Source organism: Castor canadensis, chromosome 3 (assembly GCF_047511655.1).
Source record: "Castor canadensis chromosome 3, mCasCan1.hap1v2, whole genome shotgun sequence".
Lineage (NCBI taxonomy): Eukaryota > Metazoa > Chordata > Mammalia > Rodentia > Castoridae > Castor > Castor canadensis.
The window spans coordinates 117,522,925-117,533,324 of record NC_133388.1 but is presented as its reverse complement, the minus strand read 5'-3'; positions in this window follow the sequence as shown (position 1 = coordinate 117,533,324).

Sequence of the window (10,400 nt, the reverse complement as noted above, 5' to 3'; positions counted from 1 at the left end):
AATGTCTAGCTTTTTAAGTAGCCTCCAAATTTTTTTCCAGAGTGGTTGTACTAGTTTACATTCCCACCAACAGTGTAAGAGGGTTCCTTTTTCCCCGCATCCTCGCCAACACCTGTTGTTGGTGGTGTTGCTGATGATGGCTATTCTAACAGGGGTGAGGTGGAATCTTAGCTTGGTTTTAATTTGCATTTCCTTTATTGCTAGAGATGGTGAGCATTTTTTCATGTGTTTTTTGGCCATTTGAATTTCTTCTTTTGAGAAAGTTCTGTTTAGTTCACTTGCCCATTTCTTTATTGGTTCATTAGTTTTGGAAGAATTTAGTTTTTTAAGTTCCCTATATATTCTTGTTATCAGTCCTTTGTCTGATGTATAGTTGGCAAATATTTTCTCCCACTCTGTGGGTGTTCTCTTCAGTTTAGAGACCATTTCTTTTGATGAACAGAAGTTTTTTAGCTTTATGAGGTCCCGTTTATCTATACTATCTCTTAGTTGCTGTGCTGCTTGAGTTTCGTTGAGAAAGTTCTTACCTATACCTACTAACTCCAGAGTATTTCCTAGTCTTTCCTTATTAACTTTAGTTTGTGGTCTGATATTAAGATCCTTGATCCATTTTGAGTTAATCTTGGTATAGGGTGATATACATGGATCTAGTTTCAGTTTTTTTCAGACTGCTAACCAGTTTTCCCAGCAGTTTTTGTTGAAGGGGCTGCTATTTCTCCATTGTATATTTTTAGCTCCTTTGTCAAAGACAAGTTGGTTATAGTTGTTTGGCTTCCTATCTGGGTCCTCTATTCTGTTCCACTGGTCCTCATGTCTGTTTTTGTGCCAGTACCATGTGTTTTTATTGTTATTGCTTTGTAATATACTTTGAAGTCAGGTATTGTGATACCTCCAGCATTGTTCTTTTGACTGAGTATTGCCTTGGCTATTCGTGGCCTCTTGTGTTTCCATATCATGTGTTTCCATGTCATTGGAATTTTGATGGGAATTGCATTAAACATGTAGATTACTTTTGGGAGTATCGACATTTTTACTATGTTGATTCTACCAATCCATGAGCATGGGAGATCTCTCCAATTTCTATAGTCTTCTTCAATCTCTTTCTTCAGAAGTGTATAGTTTTCCTTGTAGAGGTCTTTCACAACTTTTGTTAGGTTTACACCTAGGTATTTGACTTTTTTTTGAGGCTATTGTAAATGGAATTGTTTTCATACATTCTTTTTCAGTTTGCTCATTGTTAGTGTATAGAAATGCTAATGATTTTTCTATGTTGATTTTATATCCTGCTACTTTGCTATAGCTATTGATGATGTCTACAAGCTTCTGAGTAGAGATTTTTGGGTCTTTAAGGTATAGGATCATGTCATCTGCAAATAGGGATATTTTGGCAGTTTCTTTACCTATTTGTATTTTTTTTATTCCTTCTTCTTGCCTAATTGCTCTGACTAGGAATTCCAGTACTATGTTGAATAGGAGTAGAGATAGGTGGGCATCCTTGTCTGGTTCCTGATTTAAGAAGGAATGGTTTCAGTTTTTCTCCATTAAGTATAATGCTGGCTGTAGGTTTGTCATATATAGCTTTTATAATGTTGAGGTACTTTCCTTCTATTCCTAGTTTTCTTAGAGCTTTTATCATGAAATGGTGTTGGATCTTATCAAAGGCTTTTTCTGCATCTATTGAGATGATCAAGTGGTTTTTGTCTTTGCTTCTGTTAATGTGGTTTATTACATTGATTGATTTTCATATGTTGAACCACCCCTGCATCCCTGGGATGAAGCATACTTGGTCGTGGTGAATAATCTTTTTGATGTGTTGTTGAATTCAGTTTGCCATTATTTTGTTGAGGATTTTTGCATCAATGTTCGTTAAGGAGATTGGCCTATAGTTCTCCTTTTTGGAGGTGTCTTTGCCTGGTTTTGGGATAAGTGTAATACTGGCTTCATAAAATGTGTTTGGCAGTTTTCCTTTCCTTTCTATTTCATGGAACAGTTTAAGGAGGGTTGGTATCAGTTCTTCTTTAAAGGTCTGATAGAATTCAGCAGAGAATCCATCAGGTCCTGGACTTTTCTTTTTAGGGAGATTCTTGATTGCTGCTTCAATTTCATTTTGTGTTATAGATCTATTCAGGTGATTAATTTCCTCTTGGTTCAGTTTTGGATGATTATATGTATCTAGAAATCTGTCCATTTCTTTAAGATTTTCAAATTTATTTAAATATAGGTTCTTGAAGTAGTCTCTGATGATTTCCTGGACTTCCATGGTGTTTGTTGTTATCTCCCTTTTGCATTCCTGATTCTACTAACTTGGGTTTTTTTCTCTCCTCATTTTAGTCAGGTTTGCCAGGGGTCTATCGATCTTGTTTATTTCTTCAAAGAACCAACTTTTTGTTTCATTAATTCTTTGTGTTTTTCTTTTTGTTTCTATTTCGTTGATTTCAGGTCTTATTTTTATTATTTCTCTCCTTCTATTTGTTTTGGCATTTGCTTGTTCTTGTTTTTCTAGGAGTTTGAGATGTATCATTAGGTCATTGATTTGGGATCTTTCAGTCTTTTTAATATATGCACTCATGGCTATAAACTTTCCTCTCAGGACTGCCTTAGCTGTGTCCCATAGGTTCTGGTAGGTTGTGTTTTCATTTTCATTGACTTCCAGTAACTTCTTAATTTCCTCTTTTATTTCATCGATGATCCATTCTTCATTTAGTAATGAGTTATTTAGTTGCCAGCTGTTTTTTTGTCTTTACTTTTGTTGTTGAGTTCTGCTTTTACTGCATTGTGATCAGATAGTATGCACAGTATAATTTCTATTTTCTTATACTTGCTGAGGCTTGCTTTGTGCCCTAGGATATGATCTATTTTGGAGAAGGTTCTGTGGGCAGCTGAGAAGAATGTATATTGTGTAGAAGTTGGTGAAATGTTCTGTAGACATCTACTAGGTCCATTTGATCTATTCTATATTTTAGATCTTGGATTTCTTTATTGATTTTTTGTTTGGATGACCTATCTATTGATGATAATGGGGTGTTAAAGTCTCCCACAACCACCGTGTTGACATTTATATATGCTTTTAGGTCTTTCAGGGTATGTTTGATGAAAGTGGGTGCGTTGACATTGGGTGCATACCGGTTGATGATTATTATTTCCTTTTGGCCTATTTCCCCTTTCATTAGTATGGAATGTCCTTCTTTATCTCATTTGATCAATGTAGGTTTGAAGTCTACTTTGTCAGAAATAAGTATTGTTACTCCTGCCTGTTTTAGGGGGCCACTGGCTTGGTAAATCTTCTTCCAACCTTTCATCCTAAGCCTATGCTTATTTCTGTTGGTGAGATGGGTCTCCTGTAACTAACAAATTGTTGGATCTTCCTTTTTAATCCATTTCATTAAGCAGTGCCTTTTGATGGGTGAATTAAGTCCATTAACATTAAGCGTTAGTACTGATAGGTATGTGGTGATTCCTGTGATTTAGTTGTCTTAGTTGTTTGAAGGTTTGATTGTGTGTACCTAAGTTGAGGTTACTCTCTACTGTCTTGCTTTTTCTTTTCCTGTGTGGCTTGGTGCTGCCTGTCTTTTCATGGTTAAGTTGGGTTTCACTTTCTGTGTGCAGAATCCCTTGCAGAATCTTTTGTAGTGGTGGCTTTGTGGTCACATATTGTTTTAGTTTCTGCTTATCATGGAAGACTTTTAGTGCCCCATCTATTTTGAATGATAGTTTTGCTGGGTAGAGTATCCTGGGGTTGAAGTTATTTTCATTCAGTGCCCAGAAGATCTCTTCCCAAGCTCTTCTTGCTTTTAATGTTTCTGTTCAGAAGTCTGCTGTGATTTTGATGGGTTTACCTTTGTATGTTACTTGTTTTTTCTCTCTTACAGCCTTCAATAGTCTTTCCTTAGTTTCTGAACTTGTTGTTTTAATGATGATATGTCATGGGGTAGTTCTATTTTGATCTGGTCTGTTTGGTGTCCTGGAGGCCTCTTGCATCTGTATGGGAATATCTTTCTCTAGATTTGTGAAATTTTCCATTATTATTTTGTTGAATATATTACGCATTCCCTTCACTTTCACCTCTTCTCCTTCTTCGATGCCCATGATTCTCAAGTTTGGTCTTTTGATGGAGTCCATGAGTTCTTGCATTTTTTTTCACAGGTCTTGAGTTGTTTAATTAATAGTTCTTCAGTTTTTCCTTTAATTACCATTTCATCTTGAAGTTCTGAGATTCTGTCTTCTGTTTGTTCTATTCTGCTGGATTGGCCTTCCCTTTTGTTTTGCAGTTCTGTTTCATTCTTTTTTCTGAGGTTTTCCATATCCTGGGTGGTTTCCTCTTTAATGTTGTCTATTTTTGTCCTGAGTTCATTTATCTGTTTATTCATCGTGTTCTCTGTTTCACTTTGGTGTTTATACAGTGCTTCTATGGTTTCCTTTATTTCTTCTTTTGCTTGTTCAAATTCTCTATTTTTATTTTCTTGGAATTTCTTGAGTGTCTCCTGTACATTTTGGTTGACTTTATCCAGTATCATCTCTATAAAATTCTCATTGAGTACCTGTAGTATGTCTTCTTTTAAATTATTCTTGTGGGCTTCATTGGGTCCTTTGGCATAGTTTATCTTCATTTTGTTGGAGTCTGGATCTGAGTATCTGTTTTCTTCATTCCCCTCTGGTTCCTGTACTAATTTTTTGTTGTGGGGAAACTGGTTTCCCTGTTTTTTCTGTCTTCCCATCATTGTCTTTAGTGTTGTTACTGTCTCTGTACTGTGTGCAGTTAAGTATTTTCTAGCTTGTAATAATAACAATGGTAATATTTAGAATGGAAGGGTGAGCTGAGATGGAATACAGGAAGTTAAAGAAAAGGGAAAAACAAATACATAGACAAGAAGGAGAAAACAGAACAAGGTATCAGACAAGAAAGTTTCAAAGGTATAAACAGGGAGCGTTAGTGTACTAATTGACAGTAAGCTGAACAGACATTAGAGAGACAGAGAGAGGATTGAAAATCGAAAATAAAAAAAATAAAGAAGAAAAAAATAAAAAATAAGTAAATGAAAGAAATATCTATATATAAAAATAAATTAAAATAAAATGAAGAATAGAGAATTTTTTAAAAAACCCAAAAAACCAAAAAACCTCCAAGTTCAAATTCAATGAAGTTTCAGTCTTAATAATTTGGGTGTCTGTCTCAGTCTCCAGTCCTGGAGATGGCACCTCAGATGTTGTTCTGTAGTTGTCTCATCAAAGGGGATGCATAAAGTAGAACAAAACTACACACACACACACACACACACACACACACACACACACACACAAACACACACAAAACCCCACCAAGTGTCCCTAGTTCAAATGCAATACAGTTTCAGTAAGTTTTTCAGCATGCAGGTGTAATTCAGTTGTTCTCTCATCAAAGGTAGGGAGAAAAAGAAAAAAAAAGAGAGTCTCGAGACAGTTCTGAGAATGGTATCTGCAACTGTGGCTTGCCTGCCCGCTGCTCTCAGCCTGCTGTCACTGGCGGCATTATTTATGCAGATCTCTGGGGTGAGCTTAGCCCTCACCTGGCCCTGTAGGCTTTCTTTACTCAGAGTTCTTTGCATGAGCCTCTGCTACAAGCTTTCCCCTTTCCAAGCACACTGGGAAAGGTAACACTGCACCTGCGTTCTCAGGCCTGCGTATTTATTTACAGTTCATGTGGGAGGTGGGTCTTCCCCCCTCTCCTGTGGAGTTTTCCTCCCACCGCCACTTTCACAAGCTTTCCTGCTCTTAATTACTGGGTGGTGCTGCTGCTCCTGCCAGCCGCCATGTTTGCTTATAGATCACATGGGAAGTGGGTCTTCCCTCCTCTCCTGTGGAGTTTTCCTCCTTCCACCACTCTCACAAGCTTTCCCACTCCTGGTTGCTGGGCATGCACCCTGCTTCGGCCAGAGCCTCTCCAGCCTGCCTGGCTTGTTTATTTATAGTCCCGAGAAGGATTCCCTTCCCCCAATCTTTGGCGCTCAGTGCGCCCCACCCTCTTTCCTGCATATCTTTATTGTTCTTATTGCTTATTAGTCAGTTTCTCTTTTTTTCCCCCAGGTGGAGGTCAGTCTGTCCACGGGGCTATGCTGCTCTGGCCCAGGCTTGTCTGTGGGAGTACCACAGTACCGCGAAGCTCACCTGGTCCTCATCTTCCCAAGCCATCTGGGCACGGGTGACTGGTGGCCCAGGGGCTCTCCTGGTTTCTCCATTTAATGTGAAGTGGAGATGCTCTGCGCTGACTGGAGGTGTGGAGGGTCAAAGTTGTGCCTCTTCTCAGTGATTATGCCTGCAAAGTGTGTCTCCAGCGTCTCTCCAAGATTTCACTATAGGAGGCTCGCTTTCTGCTTCCTCCCTCTAGCCGCCATCTTGGAATCCTCATTTATTCTTCAGTGACTTCAGTGTTACTGTACATGAAGAACAATGTAAACTGTTTCTCAACCTCTGCCACTTTAACGATCTAGCCATAAAAATGTTGTAAATGATTAATGGAATGGAGCAAAACATGTAGCATTCTAAACTATGAGCTTCAATGCCCAGACTGGTAGAATCACTTAGGAAATTTACCTGTTTTCACAATAATGCCGTCAGAATCCCAGAATTATGTTAAATCATGTCATTTCCATGAAAATTTACTTCTTTGGTATGGAAACATTCAAAATCCAAAATCTATCTTTCCTGCTACTAAAAGTTTAAAGAAATCAAACTCACCCTACAAATGCATTCAGCCCTCTACCCTACTATCAATGCCATATAACCACACCACTGTCACAGACTGCTTTAAAATTTCATGGCATTTGTACACATAATTAAAGAGTAATTTTGAAGTCAATACATTGACAAAAGTTTTCTGTAAATAGAAGCAAAAACTTAGGGAAGTAAAAAGGGACTCACCTTGCTCATTGGGAAGAACACATCAGCAGCAAACTTCTTATTCCTATTTATCCTTGATTGATAATTCAATTTCATCAGTATTAGAGCCTAAGAGTGTTATGAACTTCCACTTCCATTATTTTAGTGGATTCTTGGTCTGTGTAAAATAGGAACAAAAAAAATCAGGAAAAGTCTGAGGAAATGAGGATATCAATAGCTTTTCATTTGAAACAAGATCCTTTCTTTTGCTGGATGCTCTATATCTGGGCAAATAAAAGTCAGGGTATGTTGAATGTGACTAGAATATTATTTTTGAAGGGAATTAATATTTGGAAAAAACTCAATATCCAGCAAGTTTTAGGTAAAAATCATATCTTCCATCTGTAATTATTTTTGCAGTGTTGTACATTTTTGCTGATAACCTCAAAGTTTGTGGAAACTAGTTATAACAATATAAAACAAATAAGAAAACATCATAATCTGAAGTTTTTCAATAACTGGCAATTGAGAGAATTTTACTCATATACTTACAGGAACTATGCTAGATTTTGGGTAAACAGAGGAAAACAAAGCAGATACACTTTGATTCTTATAATCTAAGAAAGACAAACAACCGAGCGAGTAAATGCAGTAGATTGCAAAACAGGCACAAATTGGTGCATGTAACCACTTCTAAAAGGGGTGCTGTCCAGATACCTAGATTTACATTCCTGTTTTATATGTATCTTTATATTATGTTTGAAATTACTGGAAAAGTTAAAATAACTAGTTGTTCCAATATTTGGAGACAGTTAAAATGACAACAACTAGTACATAATATGTCACTTATCTGAGGTTGAATTAGCAAAGAAATCCAATATATTCGAAGTTAAATAATTTAGAAATAACATACCAGAGAATAAGAAATTTATAATCATGATCTATGCTGTAAAGGAATATGTAAGATCCAAGCAAATCTATAAGGTCTAGTGTAGTTAGTTAATTTTAGCATTGTTTAATGTAACTCAGGAGAAAAGAGTTAAAATAGCTGGTCTATAACTAATTCACTTGCTTTATAGGGGAGCTCTTCCATCCCCTAGGTGGGGACAGAAAAGAAAACAAGTGACTTTCTAACTTGTCAACTGAACCTCCAATAAATAGTGATCCTTGTGTAGAAGAGACTTTATCTAGAGAATGTCCTTAGCAGGATGTCCTGTTTATAGAATTTCTGCTAATAAACCCATCACCTATGGGTTTATGGTATGGTGGGTATAAAATGGATATATTTAATAAATAAACATAATAAATAAACATAAATAAGAAATGTTCCCTTTGCTGTATGAGAGACCTATAACTTCATTAAATCCTCAACTGAAACTTGGGGGAAGAAAGTGTGGGAAGGAAGGAGCAAGAAATTGCCCTTCAAGACCCAGACATCTCTACTTGATCCAAGCAGGAGCTTTTCTGTATCCTAGAAATTACCAATGTAGTTTGATATTTCTATGTTATAATTTGTTTTAACCCACAGCATAATGAAACCACCAAACACTATTTGAAAAAAAGGGAGAAGGGAGGGGGGATGGAAATATAATGGAGGGGGAGAATTTGTTCAAAGTACCCTGTATCTGTGTGGAATTATCAAGATGAAATCCACTCACATGGCTGGGGGCATGGATCTAGTGGTAGAGTGTCTGCTTAGCAAGTGTGAAGCTCTGAGTTCAAACCCCAGCACTGCCAAAAAGATAAAATATTTGAAACCCTCTCATATTGTTAATGTATGCTAATTAAAAAAATAAATTAATAAAAAAGAATGTACTTCAACTAGGAATTCAGGCTAAAACTGGGATCTATTTTCTAGAGAAAATTATCTGTTAAGTATTGATTTAAAGGAACAGTAGCTATTGTTAATACCAGTAAGTATAAAATCTCATATTTATTTCTATACTAGGTGTTTTATGTACCCTAAGTTAATACTTTAAACAAGCTTATGATTTTGTTGTGTGAAATTTGGAAAAGCCAAATAAAGTTGCCAAAGCCACACACTAAGTGGTGGAGGTGGATAAAAATGTGACAATTATAAGCAAAATGATGGGAGCTATCTGGGTCAGTGTTCATGGGAGGCTGGTGAATTGCAATGGATGATATTGGGAACAAAAAAAGGCAATGTAAACTTGGGAATTTGACTGACTGGCTTCAAATACCAGCTCCTGGTGGAATTTGTGTGATCTTCTGTAATGTATTATCTTTTGTGCACTAGTCTTCTCTACAAAATATTGACAGGAACAATATTTACCATAAAAAGTTTCTGCATTCATAAAACTATAATAAGTACTCAAGTGTTAGCTGATATAATAATTATAATTATTTTCAATGAGCCTCACTGCAAAGTCACTGACTTCAATTATTTCTATGGTTTCTTCTAATTCTACAATTGCATGATCCTGTATTCCTTGACACAGCATAGACACATGAAACCTACTTTGCAGCGAGAACACTATGCATTTCTATTGCTACCTTCTTGCTATCAGTAGTTGCACAATAAAATTTGGACATTGCTATGAATAACTTAAGTTTGGAGAAGGAAACAAAGTCCTTGGACTCATTATTCAGGAAGATTGAAGCCCTGCAAACCTAAGTTATTCATTCCTGACAAATAGATTGCCTTATTACCACTCCTCAGTCCCTCCTGGAAGTGAGGGTTTGTATTGGGAAGAGGAAAGGGATGACCTGGCTAGTCTCTCGCCAAAGGAAGTAGCACATGGACAATGGTTCATAAGGTATGAGCTTTATTGCAGTACAGCTCAGACAGCTGAAGTTCTCAGAATATGGTCATGAATAGATTTGATGCTCAAATGATGATGTCAAGGTTCTGTCTCTCCATTCTTTGCTGCCATGTTTCTTCTTTGTTGCCTTCACGTTTAAGTCATCTCTGTGTGTGAGGCACTGGCCATTCCAGGCTCATGTGGTCTGTACAGCTCATAACAACTGAGGAACAGAAAGACCCTTTCTTCTCCAGAACCCATATCTCCAAGAAAGAGATTCTAGCTATCCTATCCCTGAACCAATCATTATTACTGGGGGATGCTGTGCTCCAATTGGCCATGACTCAGTTGTGTATTCCCATATGTGTATGCATATGAGTATTAGCAGGAAAGAGTCAGCAGGGGCTAGTTGCCTTGAACCTCACAGCATGGATTTCCACTGGAAAGAAGAACTATTACCAAAGAAGAGAAAGGGATGGTGGAACTTTGTTTTAATTGGTATCAATGTTCTGTGATAGATTTTTGATCAAGTTGTTTCCATTTAAAAAGTACTGATTTTAAAACTGAGAATTTACAATTGCCACACACACAAACAAATGGTCCACAAAACATACTCTTTCCCTCCAAAGGTTTTGTGGTGCACTCCCGCACAATCTTTTACTATGACATTTAAATGGCCAATTGAGAAAAAACATTCCTGAGATGGTTCTTCCACCCCTGATGAATGCTGGGGTGGCAGGTGTTAGGAGTAATATTCAATTAGCCTTCTGAGTTTTTGGAGCAGGT